Source organism: Lactuca serriola, chromosome 2 (assembly GCF_051521515.1).
Source record: "Lactuca serriola cultivar US96UC23 chromosome 2, Lser_US96UC23_V15, whole genome shotgun sequence".
Classification (NCBI taxonomy): Eukaryota; Viridiplantae; Streptophyta; class Magnoliopsida; order Asterales; family Asteraceae; genus Lactuca; species Lactuca serriola.
In genome coordinates this window covers 201495001-201507299 of record NC_136409.1, presented here as the reverse complement: position 1 = coordinate 201507299, position 12299 = coordinate 201495001, and the positions used below count along the sequence as shown (strand labels likewise).

The window sequence follows — 12299 nt, the reverse complement described above, 5'->3', positions numbered from 1 at the left end:
CTATTCTGGGGTGCTGACTACCCTTCGGTCCTAACAACCGAACCTCGGGGACTATTTCACCCCTACTACTACTATCACACATATCATAGCATAATCTATTGTCAGACATATATGGGGTGTCCGACCTACCCTTCGGTCCTAACGACCGAATCTTGGGGACCTTTCCCCCTTCTACTACCTCTATCTCATATAACATATCATGCTAGCAGCTAAACATATCATAACATACTGTTAGGCATATCTGGGGTGCCTAACCTACCCTGTCGGTCCTAACAACCGAACTCTATCACTATCACATATCATATCACGCTAGCATATAACATATCAGGTAGTTGCAACACAGATGAATATCACAAAGACAAACATCTAACATACGATCCCTACTGGTGGGCCGGCATTGTGGCCGTAGACCCACCGCTACTAGAAGGTAACTCACCTCGTAGTAGCTGCTAAACTGTGCGGGAATCCTCTGACTACTGCTGCTACTGCCCCGGAAATCCTCCGGCTATAATTCCCACAAAACACTTAGTCAGAAACTAAAATCTACTCTTGGGGTAAAATGACCATTTTAACCCTGACCAAGTCAAAGTCAAAGTCAACTTCTAGCTGACCTGACTCGCCGAGTCGCCGAGTCCCTATCCTTCCATTAGACCTCATAACCATCTCTACTCGTCGAGTTAGGCGATGACTCGACGAGTTTTCCTTCTAAATGAACATCGACTGAATCCTCATCCGACTCACCGAGTTGTATGAACAACTCGTCGAGTTCATCATCAACTGATACACAGGTCCTGTCCTTGACTCGCCGAGTTGTATGAACAACTCGTCGAGTTCATCTTCATCCTTAAGAAGATTGCCTTTAACTCGCCGAGTCTGTTCATGCACTCGCCGAGTCCCATGAATTTCCAGAACAATAGCTTAGTCCAGAACGTTGGGTCACTCCCTGGGACCCCCTTAAAACCTTTCCACACTCAACTGGGTCCTTATGACCCTCAACTGATATGGGGCAGAACCTTGGACTCGCCGAGTCCAAGAACGGACATGTCGAGTTGGTAACAACCACTCACTGAATCTTCGATTTCCAACGTAAAACCCTTTATCAAAAGATAGATTTATGCTTCTACAATCGATCTAGCACGTAAAGTTACCACCTTTACGTGCTTGCATGGGACTTTGAGCTTAAAAGGTCCTTAAACAAGCCCTCTCAAAGCATGGGGCCTTCTTTGAGTGCAAGAGCCACTCCTTTCTGCCTTGTAACCCCTCTAAGGGCCTAGATCCGAAACATCAACTCCAAACCATGCTTGCAGTCATGGTTGGTAACCAAAATGGCTTAGAAAAGCCCTAAAACTTCACAAAATGGGATCTAGTAAATGGAAGAGCAAGGTACAGGCTTTTTACCTTCAATGAGCTGAAAATGGTGCACAAACTCGGATCCCTTTAGCCTCCTCTTGCTCCTTCAAGCTTTTCCTTCCCTCCTTGGATCACAAAAGCACCAAAGTCACTCCAAATGCCTTAGATTGCTTCAATAACGGCTAGGGTTTGCTATGGGGGTCTTCTGGGAGCAAATGGGACGAAGGAGGCCGAGTTAAGGCGTTTAAATAGGGTGTAAACCCTCAAATTAGGGTTTTTGTCCAAACAGGGTCTACTCGCCGAGTCTGTGACCCAACTCGCCGAGTCCACCGCTTAAGTCCTGTATCCCTTCTCGCTTCTACTCGGCGAGTTGGACCTTCAACTCGTCGAGTCCAAGGCCAAAATGCAAGGTATATAACAAGAGAATATGTACCGAGAACCAGGTGCTACAGGTTTCCTACCCAATACTAGCCCATTAGTCACATGGTTGGGCTTTTAGGTCAATTAGGGTTTCATTGGGCCCATTAGGGTTCCATTAGCCCCACTAGGATTTCATTAGTCGAGCACCACCCACTACCACCTCGGGTAGTTGTGGTCAATGGCGGCTCACGGTGGTGGTTATGGTTCTAGTCCAATCGTGTCCAAGCACTCCAAAAGTAATCCAAACACAACTAAGCACACCGCCACCCAACACGGCGGCTGGTGGCAGCAGGAGGCGGCAGCCACCACCTCAAGGTGGTGGTTATGAGTTTCTTTTCATTATTCCTTTACCAATTACAACATACAACACAAAAAACCAATTAAACACACACACACACACTAAATTAATCACCCACACATATCCGCTCTGTGGCGGCAAGTGGTGGTTGGAGGTACTAGCCACCACCTCACGGTGGTGGTGGTGGTGGTGGTAGTGGTGGCCCTCTTTCGAATTTCGGCCAAGCAAAATCATACCCACCCGACCTTGACTCGAACACACCCAAAGATACACATACATACACATGCCCAGAATAGTAACTACACAACCCACCTAGTGGCGTACAGCGGTGGCAGCGACTGAGCTTGCTAACGGAAGTAGTACTAGCAGCCGGCGGCGCTGCATTGTGATGGCTAAGAAGGGACGTGACCCAACGTGAGCAACATCAGCCTCCACGACTGCATCAACGATGACGGCGGCTTGGAGTGGTGGCGGCAACCCTGTCTTCAACAGAAATGTGCAACAGCGGCTAGAAGTGAGAATCTGGCAGCACCAGTAGGTCACCTGTTGTTTATCCTTGGTCTCGGTATATCCGGTCGTAGATAAGGAGGCGTTACCGGTTGTCTTCGTTGGTCAGAAACACGAGAGGAACAGAGTGGTGGTGCGGCGTCGGAAGGAGGAAGTGAAGGTGGTGGCTGGGAGGATTCGGAGGCACAAGGTGGCGGCTGAAAGGGGTTTCCTAGGGTTAGGATTTAGACGAGGGTTATATACCTGACTCCCATGAAACATCACCTCATAATGACAACATTTGCCCCTCTTTTCCCTTTTCTTTCAAGACATATCCATAACTTACCATTTAAACCCTGCCTCCTTAAATCCTTTACAAATTAAGTCTGAATTTTACACTTTAACCCCCAAAACTCTAAATCATGTCATTTGACTCCCTGAAACCAAAACTCCGATAAATATTATGAATTTTAGGCTATAATAATATAAAATGATAATAATAATAATAATTACTTCTCAGGGTTCCTTGTTTATTATTTAATTATTCTATTTTAAATGGGATGTTACGTTGACATGGCGGGAGAGAATGATCTTTTTAGTGGTTAGGTCAATGCAACGGAAACCCTGATGATTCTTGTGATACCCAAGGAATATGCAAGGAGTGGAGTGAGGGGCAAGTTTATGATGTGGGTGGAGATGAGGATAACATAGGCATCCAAAAATGGGAATATGATCATATGTGGGATGCTTTTTGTAGAGTTTGTAAAATGGTGTATGGTTGGCGATGGATCTAGAGGGCAGGCGATTTAGAAGATAGGCAGCCATGTTAAGGGCTTCAACCCAAAAGGTGGGTGGAAGATGGTCTTGGAAAAGTAGGGAAAGAATTTGATTATTTATAGTGTGTAACATCCGTTCCAGTTTACCATTTTTTTGAGAAGTTTTGGGGCAAGAAAAACGGAATTGAATGCCATTTTGGTTAAAAATAGAGTGAAGAGTTTAGTTGTCAAATTCACCCCCATGATCACATTGAAATTGTTTAATTTCTTTATTGAATTGAGTGTGATAATAAGCACGGAAATGTAGGAGTTTGGAGATGGCATCGCATTTTTGTCTCAAGGGGTAAACCTAAACAAAGTGAGAAAAATGGTCAAGAAATATGACATAATACTTTAAACTAGCAAGACTAGGAATGGGAGAGGTCCAAATATCGGAGTGAACAATATCAAAAGGAGCACCCACAATTTTATTAGAACTATAAAAAGGGAGACAAACATGTTTTCCCAATGGACAAGCATTGCAAATAAAAGAAGATTATTGTTTATTACATGAAATTGAACGACTAGAAACAAAAAAACGAAGCACATCATGGTCGGGGTGCCAAAGTCTTTGATGTCAAATGGTGGGAGTAGAGGTGAGCAATGCTTGAGGCGGGTTTTGAAGACAATGGAACGGGTATAGATCACCAATGATATCACAATGGATTAGAATTTGCTTTGTCAGAGGATCCTTCACAAAAAAAACCAAGTTTGTCAAATTCTATAGAGCAATTGTTATCAGTGGTAAATTAAAATTTACAAACGAATATAAGATTTTTTATGATGTTGGGTGTGACAAGAACATTATTTAAGTGAAGGGTACGGTGAGGAGTCAGAAGAATGTCATGTCCCGTGTTGGTGACGGGTATGGGTGACCCGTCACCGAAAAGTATAGATGAAAAAGGACGCCAATTAAAAATAGTATGTAATTTACCCGTGTCCGACGAAAGATGATTGCACTACTGGAAAATAGGTAATACGGTACACCCTCATCTAATACGATTGTAATGAAAATCGTATTATAAAAGGCTAAATTAATCTAATACACACAAATGAAGAAATCGAATATGGTTAGTTAGGTGTACTAGATAATATTTCCAAATAAAATTTGTATTTTTACATTTATTAACAAACTTTAGCCTTTTCATCGACCAAAATGTTTAACAAAACGTTGGATGTTCATTTGACGCAACTTCAAAATTGAATTGACCGTTCATTTGTATTTTTCCCGTTTTGCCCCTGTAGATCGCCTTCACTCTTTTCTGTTCAAGCGGCTTACTTATTAAAGCATCGATGAACGACAACATCAACTGTGAAATTGATCACTCTCTCTCTCTCACACACACACACACACTCGATCGATCAATCGATCGACATACTCCGTCGCCTCTCTTCACTGGCGAGCACCTCTTCAAAACTCATCGTCAATCCAGCTAATTCAGTGTCTCTTCATCGCCGATTCAAAATCGACTTCAGATTCGTGTATCTTCACCGCCGATTCAAAATTGATTTCAGATTTAAATTTGTCGAGTCTTCGGTATTGAACAACCAGGTATTCTTTGTAATCAGTTCTTTAATTAATGTCACAATACATTAGCAATTGATAGAGTTAATTCCGTGTTCAAACAGTTCATTCTATTGCATATTTGGTCATTTGATTTCCATTTATTGGAGTACATTGAGAACTGTATATGCATGAAACTTATTTTTCTTCATCTGGTTCGTTGTTTGCAGCTCAAATTCCTCATCCTCATCTCCAGCCTTCATCGGAGAACCTTCCGTAACTATTTCCCATGGAGTCTGCTTCATCTCTGCACATTTCAATAACGATTCCGATCTCCTCAGCTTCAAATCCCCTCTCCTTTAGCAACATTTCTTCAATTGGATTTTTTGAGAGAAAGAAGGTGTTCATTCTTAACTTTGTTCCTAATTTTTTTTTATTTTCTTAGCATCATTTTACATGACCAGTTGAAAATTTTGGGTTTTAGCTACATGTTTTCACTATGGTTTGAATATAACCTGTCTTTCTATAAATTGAAATAATTAACTGAAACAAACAAACTAATGCCAAACCGAGATTGGTATGAATCTACGTATCTGCTAGATAATAATAATTGATTATATTGATTACGAACGAAGGTATTCTCATTCTAATGATTTTCAATGGATAATGAGATTGGTGTTACGTCTGCCACTAACTTTGATATCCTTATTTGATTAATGTTAAAATTGTGAAAATGGAGATTGTTGTTGGTAATGTGGTATAGACCCCTTGGAATTAACTTTGTTTATCTTAGTGCATAACTAAAATTTTCTGGTTGATTACAACATTCTAGAACTGAATGATGGCTATGGTTTCTTGAATAGTTCAGGAGCATCCAAAATAATCGGAGTTTTGTTCATAGAATCATGTGTTCATCAAAAGAGCCACCAGCAGAAACATGGCTAACATCAAAAGCATTTGAATCACTAAAGATTAGGTCAACAACCATCATAGTGGAAGCTCCTAAAATGTTGAAGACAACAACTTCTTTGCCTTGTCTCAGAGTTAATTCTGGTTTAGTTAAAGCCGATGATGTTGGCAGGTAAATTTTTTACCGAACATCTATAACAAGAGAGCTTTTTGGTGTTATTTTTTCATTATAAAACTTTAAATGAAAAAGCTCCTTTTATCTCCACAATAGAAACGTTATTTTAGTTTGTTATTTGTGGGGCCCTTGTATATGTTGTCTATATACAATTGGTTGAAAACCCATGGATCCACCAAATCATTGAAAGCTTGTTAATTAACAAGCTCTTTGAAAAAGATCATCCAATAACTTCTTCAATTTTCTTTTGTTTTTTTTTTTTTTGACATGAAAAAGCTCCTATTGTGATGTTCTTATTAACTAGTTATTTGGTTTCGTTTCATACCTTTTTTTAGTAAATATCATATATGCTTAATAAATTTGGAACCAGTTAAAAGGGTGAAGGCTATCTTTAATTAATATACACTAACAGAGACAATGGTGCGTTTAAAGAGAAACTTATTAATTTCATTAACAGAACTTGATTTATATTATAGCAAAAAATTTTGAAGGTTGTGTTCAAAGTAAGCAACTGATTTTGATATTTCCATTTCTACACTATACTTAAGAGTATTACTTTGATGGAATATCATAGACACATCCTGAAGATTATAGTTTTCGATTAAAGTAAAAAACTAAGAATACACATTTGATATATAAGAAATAAGGAATATTATCACCATAACTATAGCATGCCACCGATGTTATCTTGTTTAATGCACCTTGTGTGCAAGATTTTATTAAGGCATTGTATTTTTTTTCCGAATTTACCATTTATAGCATTGTACTTTCAATTTTTCTTTTTGTTTTTTAGACATTATTCTTTGAAAATTTTATCAACTACTTTGTAATTTGTAGAGATTGATGCTTCGGTCACAACTCACACGGGAGGGACAATGAGTTTTTGACATCATTATAAATGGTAATAAGATGTTTCAAGATATTGATATTGTCAAAATGAGTGGAGATATTAATAGAGCTCTTGTGCTAATAGTCCATGTTAGCAGGAGGAGTTTGACAATAATTTTGCAGCTTGTAAAAGGTAGTCATACCGGTCATACCATAATCAGTGCCATAGAGACCATATAGATCTTTGAAATTGTTAGAGATGAGGCCAATGCTTCAATTGATGAAGGTACTTTTAAAACATTTCTTGGAATTTGAAGCTTTGAAAAGGATTCTTATGAAGTAAAAATTCTTTCTTTATGTTGTAGTAAAAGCTTTGCAGAAATTGAAGAGTTCTTTTAAGTTGGAATGGCGATCCATGTGTTCCACACCAACATCCATGGAGTTGAATTGGGTGATGAATAAGGCAGGAATGCACAACCGGAATGGGCTGGGGAATGCAATCAGGAATCGTTTGCAGGAATGGGGGATGTGACCATAAGTACGGTTGTTTATGGTGTATTAGATGCTAGTATTTGGTGTATTAGATTCTTTTATGTAGTGGTTGTAATAAGTAGATTGGATACATATAGAGTATGGTTGTTTATGGTGTATTAGATGTTAGTATCTGGTGTATTAGATTCTTTTATGCAATGGTTGTAATAAGTAAATTGGATACATATAGAGTACGGTTAAATAGTCGTACTCTATTAGGCATGTAATCTAATACACCCCTCTATTAATACGGGCTTAAACTATGTACTATATTCATATTTTCAACCGTAGTATATTACGCTTTTTCTAGTAGTGTTGGTAGCACCCGGCTCCATGAACCAATCTGCATTGATCATGTCTTGTAATCTCATAGTTTGATACGCCTGGGGAAGAAAAGTAGCCATATTTATTGGGCCTGCTAGAGCATTGGGCCAGACTGAATGAAAAGAAGCAGGTTGTTGGACCGGCTGTTGAAGTTGTCACTGAGGACCAAAGGAGTTGGGTTGTTGCTGAAAAGATTAACCAAGAGCCCAATGTTGTTGCCACGTAGGAGCAGCCCAAGGAGGATAGAAAGAAGTCGAGGCAACCCATGGAGGAACGCTATTGTGGCTGTTGTCATTTTGTCGGCATTCTGACTATCATCGATCACTCCCAAGACGACGTTCTTGTTAACAACGATCACCCCACTGACGCTCCTGTTGCGATGGAGAGTTGTGGCGGCGATCAGAATCTCTGTGAGGTTGATGGGGCGATGGTTCAGTTGAACTTGAAAGAAGTAGAGTGGGAGAAGATTATGACTTATGATCTCGCTGGTGTGCTGGATGGGTGCGAGAACTTTGGAGTTTAGTTTCTTCAAGCATCAACATGGAACGAGCCTCGAGAAAGGTGGCAAGCGAACGCTAATGACGGATTATATCTGAAACTTGATAGAATTTATCCCCCAAGCCATTAATCATGTAAATAACTAGATTAGTTTCAGTGACAGGTTGATCGATATTTGGCAGTACCACTACTAGAAAACATGGTGTTTTCCTATGGAAAATAGCTACGGAAAATTTCCGTAGCTAATTAACTACGGAATTGCTACGGATCAGCTACATAATGGGATGCCCTAGTTTGGTAACGGAATAGCTACGGAATAGCTTCAGAATAGCTACGGAAGCGGGTCCGTAGCTATTCTGTAGCTAATTAGCTACGCAATAGCTACATAATAGCTACGAATGCGAATCCATAGCTATTCCATAGCTAATTAGCTACGGAATAGCTACATATGCAAATTTGTAGCTATTCCGTAGCTATTTAGCTACGAAATGGCTACGGAATACCTACGGATACTAATTACCTACAGATTAGCTACGAATTTTTCTTATTTTCATTTTTTCGGGCACCAAACGTTGTTTTTTTCGCTTCGTTTTTTTTACACCTCTACTATACATGATTATCTTTATTTTCACCAACATGTAGCTATTAATATCGTTCACAAAGTTATGTGCCCTTCGGGATCAAGTACTCGTTTCACATTTTAACATTGTAATGCATATACTTTTTCATCAACTTGTGATGAATTATGTTTTTATATGTATATTTATACACATGAATGAGTTATCGTATATGTGTACGTGTATATGTGTATGTATACGTGTTTGTGAGATGTATGTGAACGTATTCATACGCATTATAGTGTTAAACCATTAAACGAACAATGGATCATGTATGTGCGCGCGACTTTATCAATGATATTAATAGCTATAAGTTGGTGAAAATATAGATAATCATATATAATAGAGGTGTGAAAAAAAACGGAGCGAAAAAAACGACGTTTGGTGTCCGAAAAATCGAAAATAAGAAAAATCCGTAGCTAATCCGTAGCTAATTAGCTACGGATTAGCTACGGAATGCATACTCAACGGAATGCATACTCCGTAGCTAATCCGTAGGTAATTACCTACGGAATAGCTACGGAATATGCTTTCCGTTAGAATTTCGTAGCTAATTAGCTTCGGATTAGCTACAGATTTTTCTTATTTTCGATTTTTCGGGCACCAAACGTCATTTTTTTCGTTCCGTTTTTTTCACACCTCTACTATACATGGCTATCTATATTTTCACCAACTTGTAGCTATTAATATCGTTCATAAAGTCGTGTGCCCCTTCGGGATCAAGTACTCGTTTCATTGTTTAACATTGTAATGTTTATACTTTTCACCAACTTGTGATGGATTATGTTTGTATATGTATATTTATATACATGAATGAGTTGTGGTATATGTGTACATGTATATGTGTATGTATATGTGTATGTATATGTGTTTGTGAGATGTATGTGTACGTATTCATAAACATTATAGTGTTAAACCATTAAACGAACAATGGACCATGTATGTGCACACGACTTTATCAATGATATTAATAGCTATAAGTTGGTGAAAATATAGATAATCGTATATAATAGAGGTGTGAAAAAAACGGAGCGAACAAAACAACGTTTGGTGCCCGAAAAAATGTGAGTGATTTTCATGCCTCATCGTTGCCCCTCATCAGACGAGATGGGGAAAAGTTAGTGTTTTCATCATTTAAAACTTAATTTCTTGATGTTATAATTATACTTATATAGTTTTTTCAATATTGTAGGTTTGGGGATCAAAAAATCCACATCGCGTGTATTCATCTCTTTGGGGAGAATTTAGATCATCCGTGGGCCCGGTTCAGTGATATTCCAAATGAGGCTCTTCTACAGATGTTTTCGCATTTCGGGGTAATATATTAAATACTTGTTATTGTATCTTATACTCATTTGTGTTTAGTTTGTATTTTTAAATTTACTTTTTATCTTTTACAGACAATGTAAAGGTGGCATTCATAAGAGAATGAGAACCTATTTGATGCATTCAAGTGTGTCCTCAAGGATAGATACAGAGATAGGATGAAAGGTATCAGGAAACAATCTGCTGACATGGCACGAAATGATGGGAAACCCCTCCCCCCAAAGTTTTGTAGCTACTATGATGGGATGCATAACTACCGCCCCGAACGCGTGCCGGAGACTATGTGGCAACGTTTGTGTGATGTAACAGATATGATACATTATTATTTTTTTTGTTAAGTTTTTTATTTCTTATTATATTATTGTACTTATATATATATTTTTTCTTTTCACAGCATTGGTCCACAGAGAAGTGGCAAAAGAATTCAAAAATCGCTCAGCAGAACCGCAACACCGCAGATTCTAGTGGGTCAACAGCAAGACACACTGCGGGTAGTATAGGATTTGACCAGCACCGTAGGAAATTAGTAAGTATCACAATAATAAATTTTATTATTCTTATTTTGTTATAACACTAACTACATTAATTGTACGTTGACTTTTATGTAGGAAAAATTGATGGGTAAACCACCCACACAATATGATGTTTTCGTGAAGACGCATGACACTGCCGAGTCAAAGAAAAAATATTTTGAGGGAAATCATGAAAATATTGAATATTGCTCGCAGACGGCCAAAGAAGCACTAGTAACTTATCTTTATCATTTATGTATATTGATTGTCTCATTTTTGTATATGACAATCATGTTTTTTGTAATTTGTAGGAGGGGTATATGCATGGGTTGGTCAACAAATTTGGTGAAGATCCTTCAAATCGTAAGGATGATGTAGATGTATGGGAGGAAACCCAACTTAGAAGAAAAGGAAAGAAGAAGGGTGCTATCTATGGGATAGGAGCATCGGATATACATTTTTTGGTTTTAGGGACTCCATCTTCCCAATCCACCCAGTCCACCCAGTCGGATAGCACGCAATAAGAAGTATGTTAATAATACTAATTAAATTGATAATAAACAAAAATATGTTGCTATTATGGTTAAAAGTTAGGTAGTTGAGAATATTGATTAAATTGATAATAAACAAAAGTATGTTGCTATTATGGTTAAAGGTTATGTAGTTTGTTGATAATATTGATTAAATTGATAAAAATAAATATATGTTGCTATTATGGTTTAAAAGTTAAGTGTATTGCTATAATTATAAACTAAAATGCATTGTTACAATAAACTAAAATAAATTGCTATTATTGTTTAAGTATTGAATTGTGTCACCATTTTTTAGGTTGATAGGTTGCGTGCGCAAGTTTCTGTCATGGAACAACAACAACAACAAATGAAAGAAAAAATGGAGATGGTTATGAGGATGATAAATATGTCTGGAAATCAACCCCATGGTCCCCCCGATAATCCACCCGAGGACAATTGATAAGTATTTTGGAACAATTGATATGTATTTTGGAACAATTGAATTTGTAAACACTTGTATTATTTGCTTGTTTTGTTATGCCTAATTTGTATGGTACTTGAGACATTTGTATGGTATTTAAGACAATGGAATTGAATGTGTCAAAGTTGGTATTAGGGACATTTTTTGGTGTATTTTGAACAAATAGAATTGATATGGTATTTGACAAAAAATGAAAATTTTTAAATTTTTAAAATTTAATTTTTTTGATAAAATGAAATTAGCTACGGACTAGCTACGGAAATCCGTCGCTAAATAGGTCCGTAGGTATTCCGTAGGAAGAAAGTCAATTTTAGTCAAATTTGAGTTATGTCGTTAATCCGTAGGAAATCCGTAGCTAAACAGTTCCGTAGCTATTCCGTAGGAAAATACTTGCGTGGGTAATCCGTAGGAAATCCGTAGCCATGCTATTCCGTAGCTATTCCGTAGGAACATACACCCGTTGGCAATCCGTAGGTATTCCGTAGCAATTACCGGCCGTAGCTATTCCGTAGGTATTATACCTACGGAAATATCCGTAGCTATTCAGTAGCTAGTCCGTAGCAATTCCGTAGGTAAAAATTTCCCACGGGCATTTATGCTACACGGCATTTTCCGTAGCAAATCCGTAGGTATCGCCTTATACCTACCGAATAGCTACGGATTGTGCCGTAGCTATTGCCCTAGTTTTCTAGTAGTGTATGTTGATCAAAAAT

General features: G+C 38.2%; 1 long non-coding RNA gene across 1 annotated transcript; it reads left to right on the top strand.

The window, feature by feature from the left end:
- Positions 1-10178: 10178 nt before the first annotated feature.
- On the top strand, positions 10179-11104 carry LOC145090725 (uncharacterized). Its single transcript, XR_013701734.1, has 3 exons — positions 10179-10383; positions 10476-10607; positions 10690-11104. It is a non-coding gene; the product is annotated as an uncharacterized LOC145090725 (long non-coding RNA).
- Positions 11105-12299: the final 1195 nt, after the last annotated feature.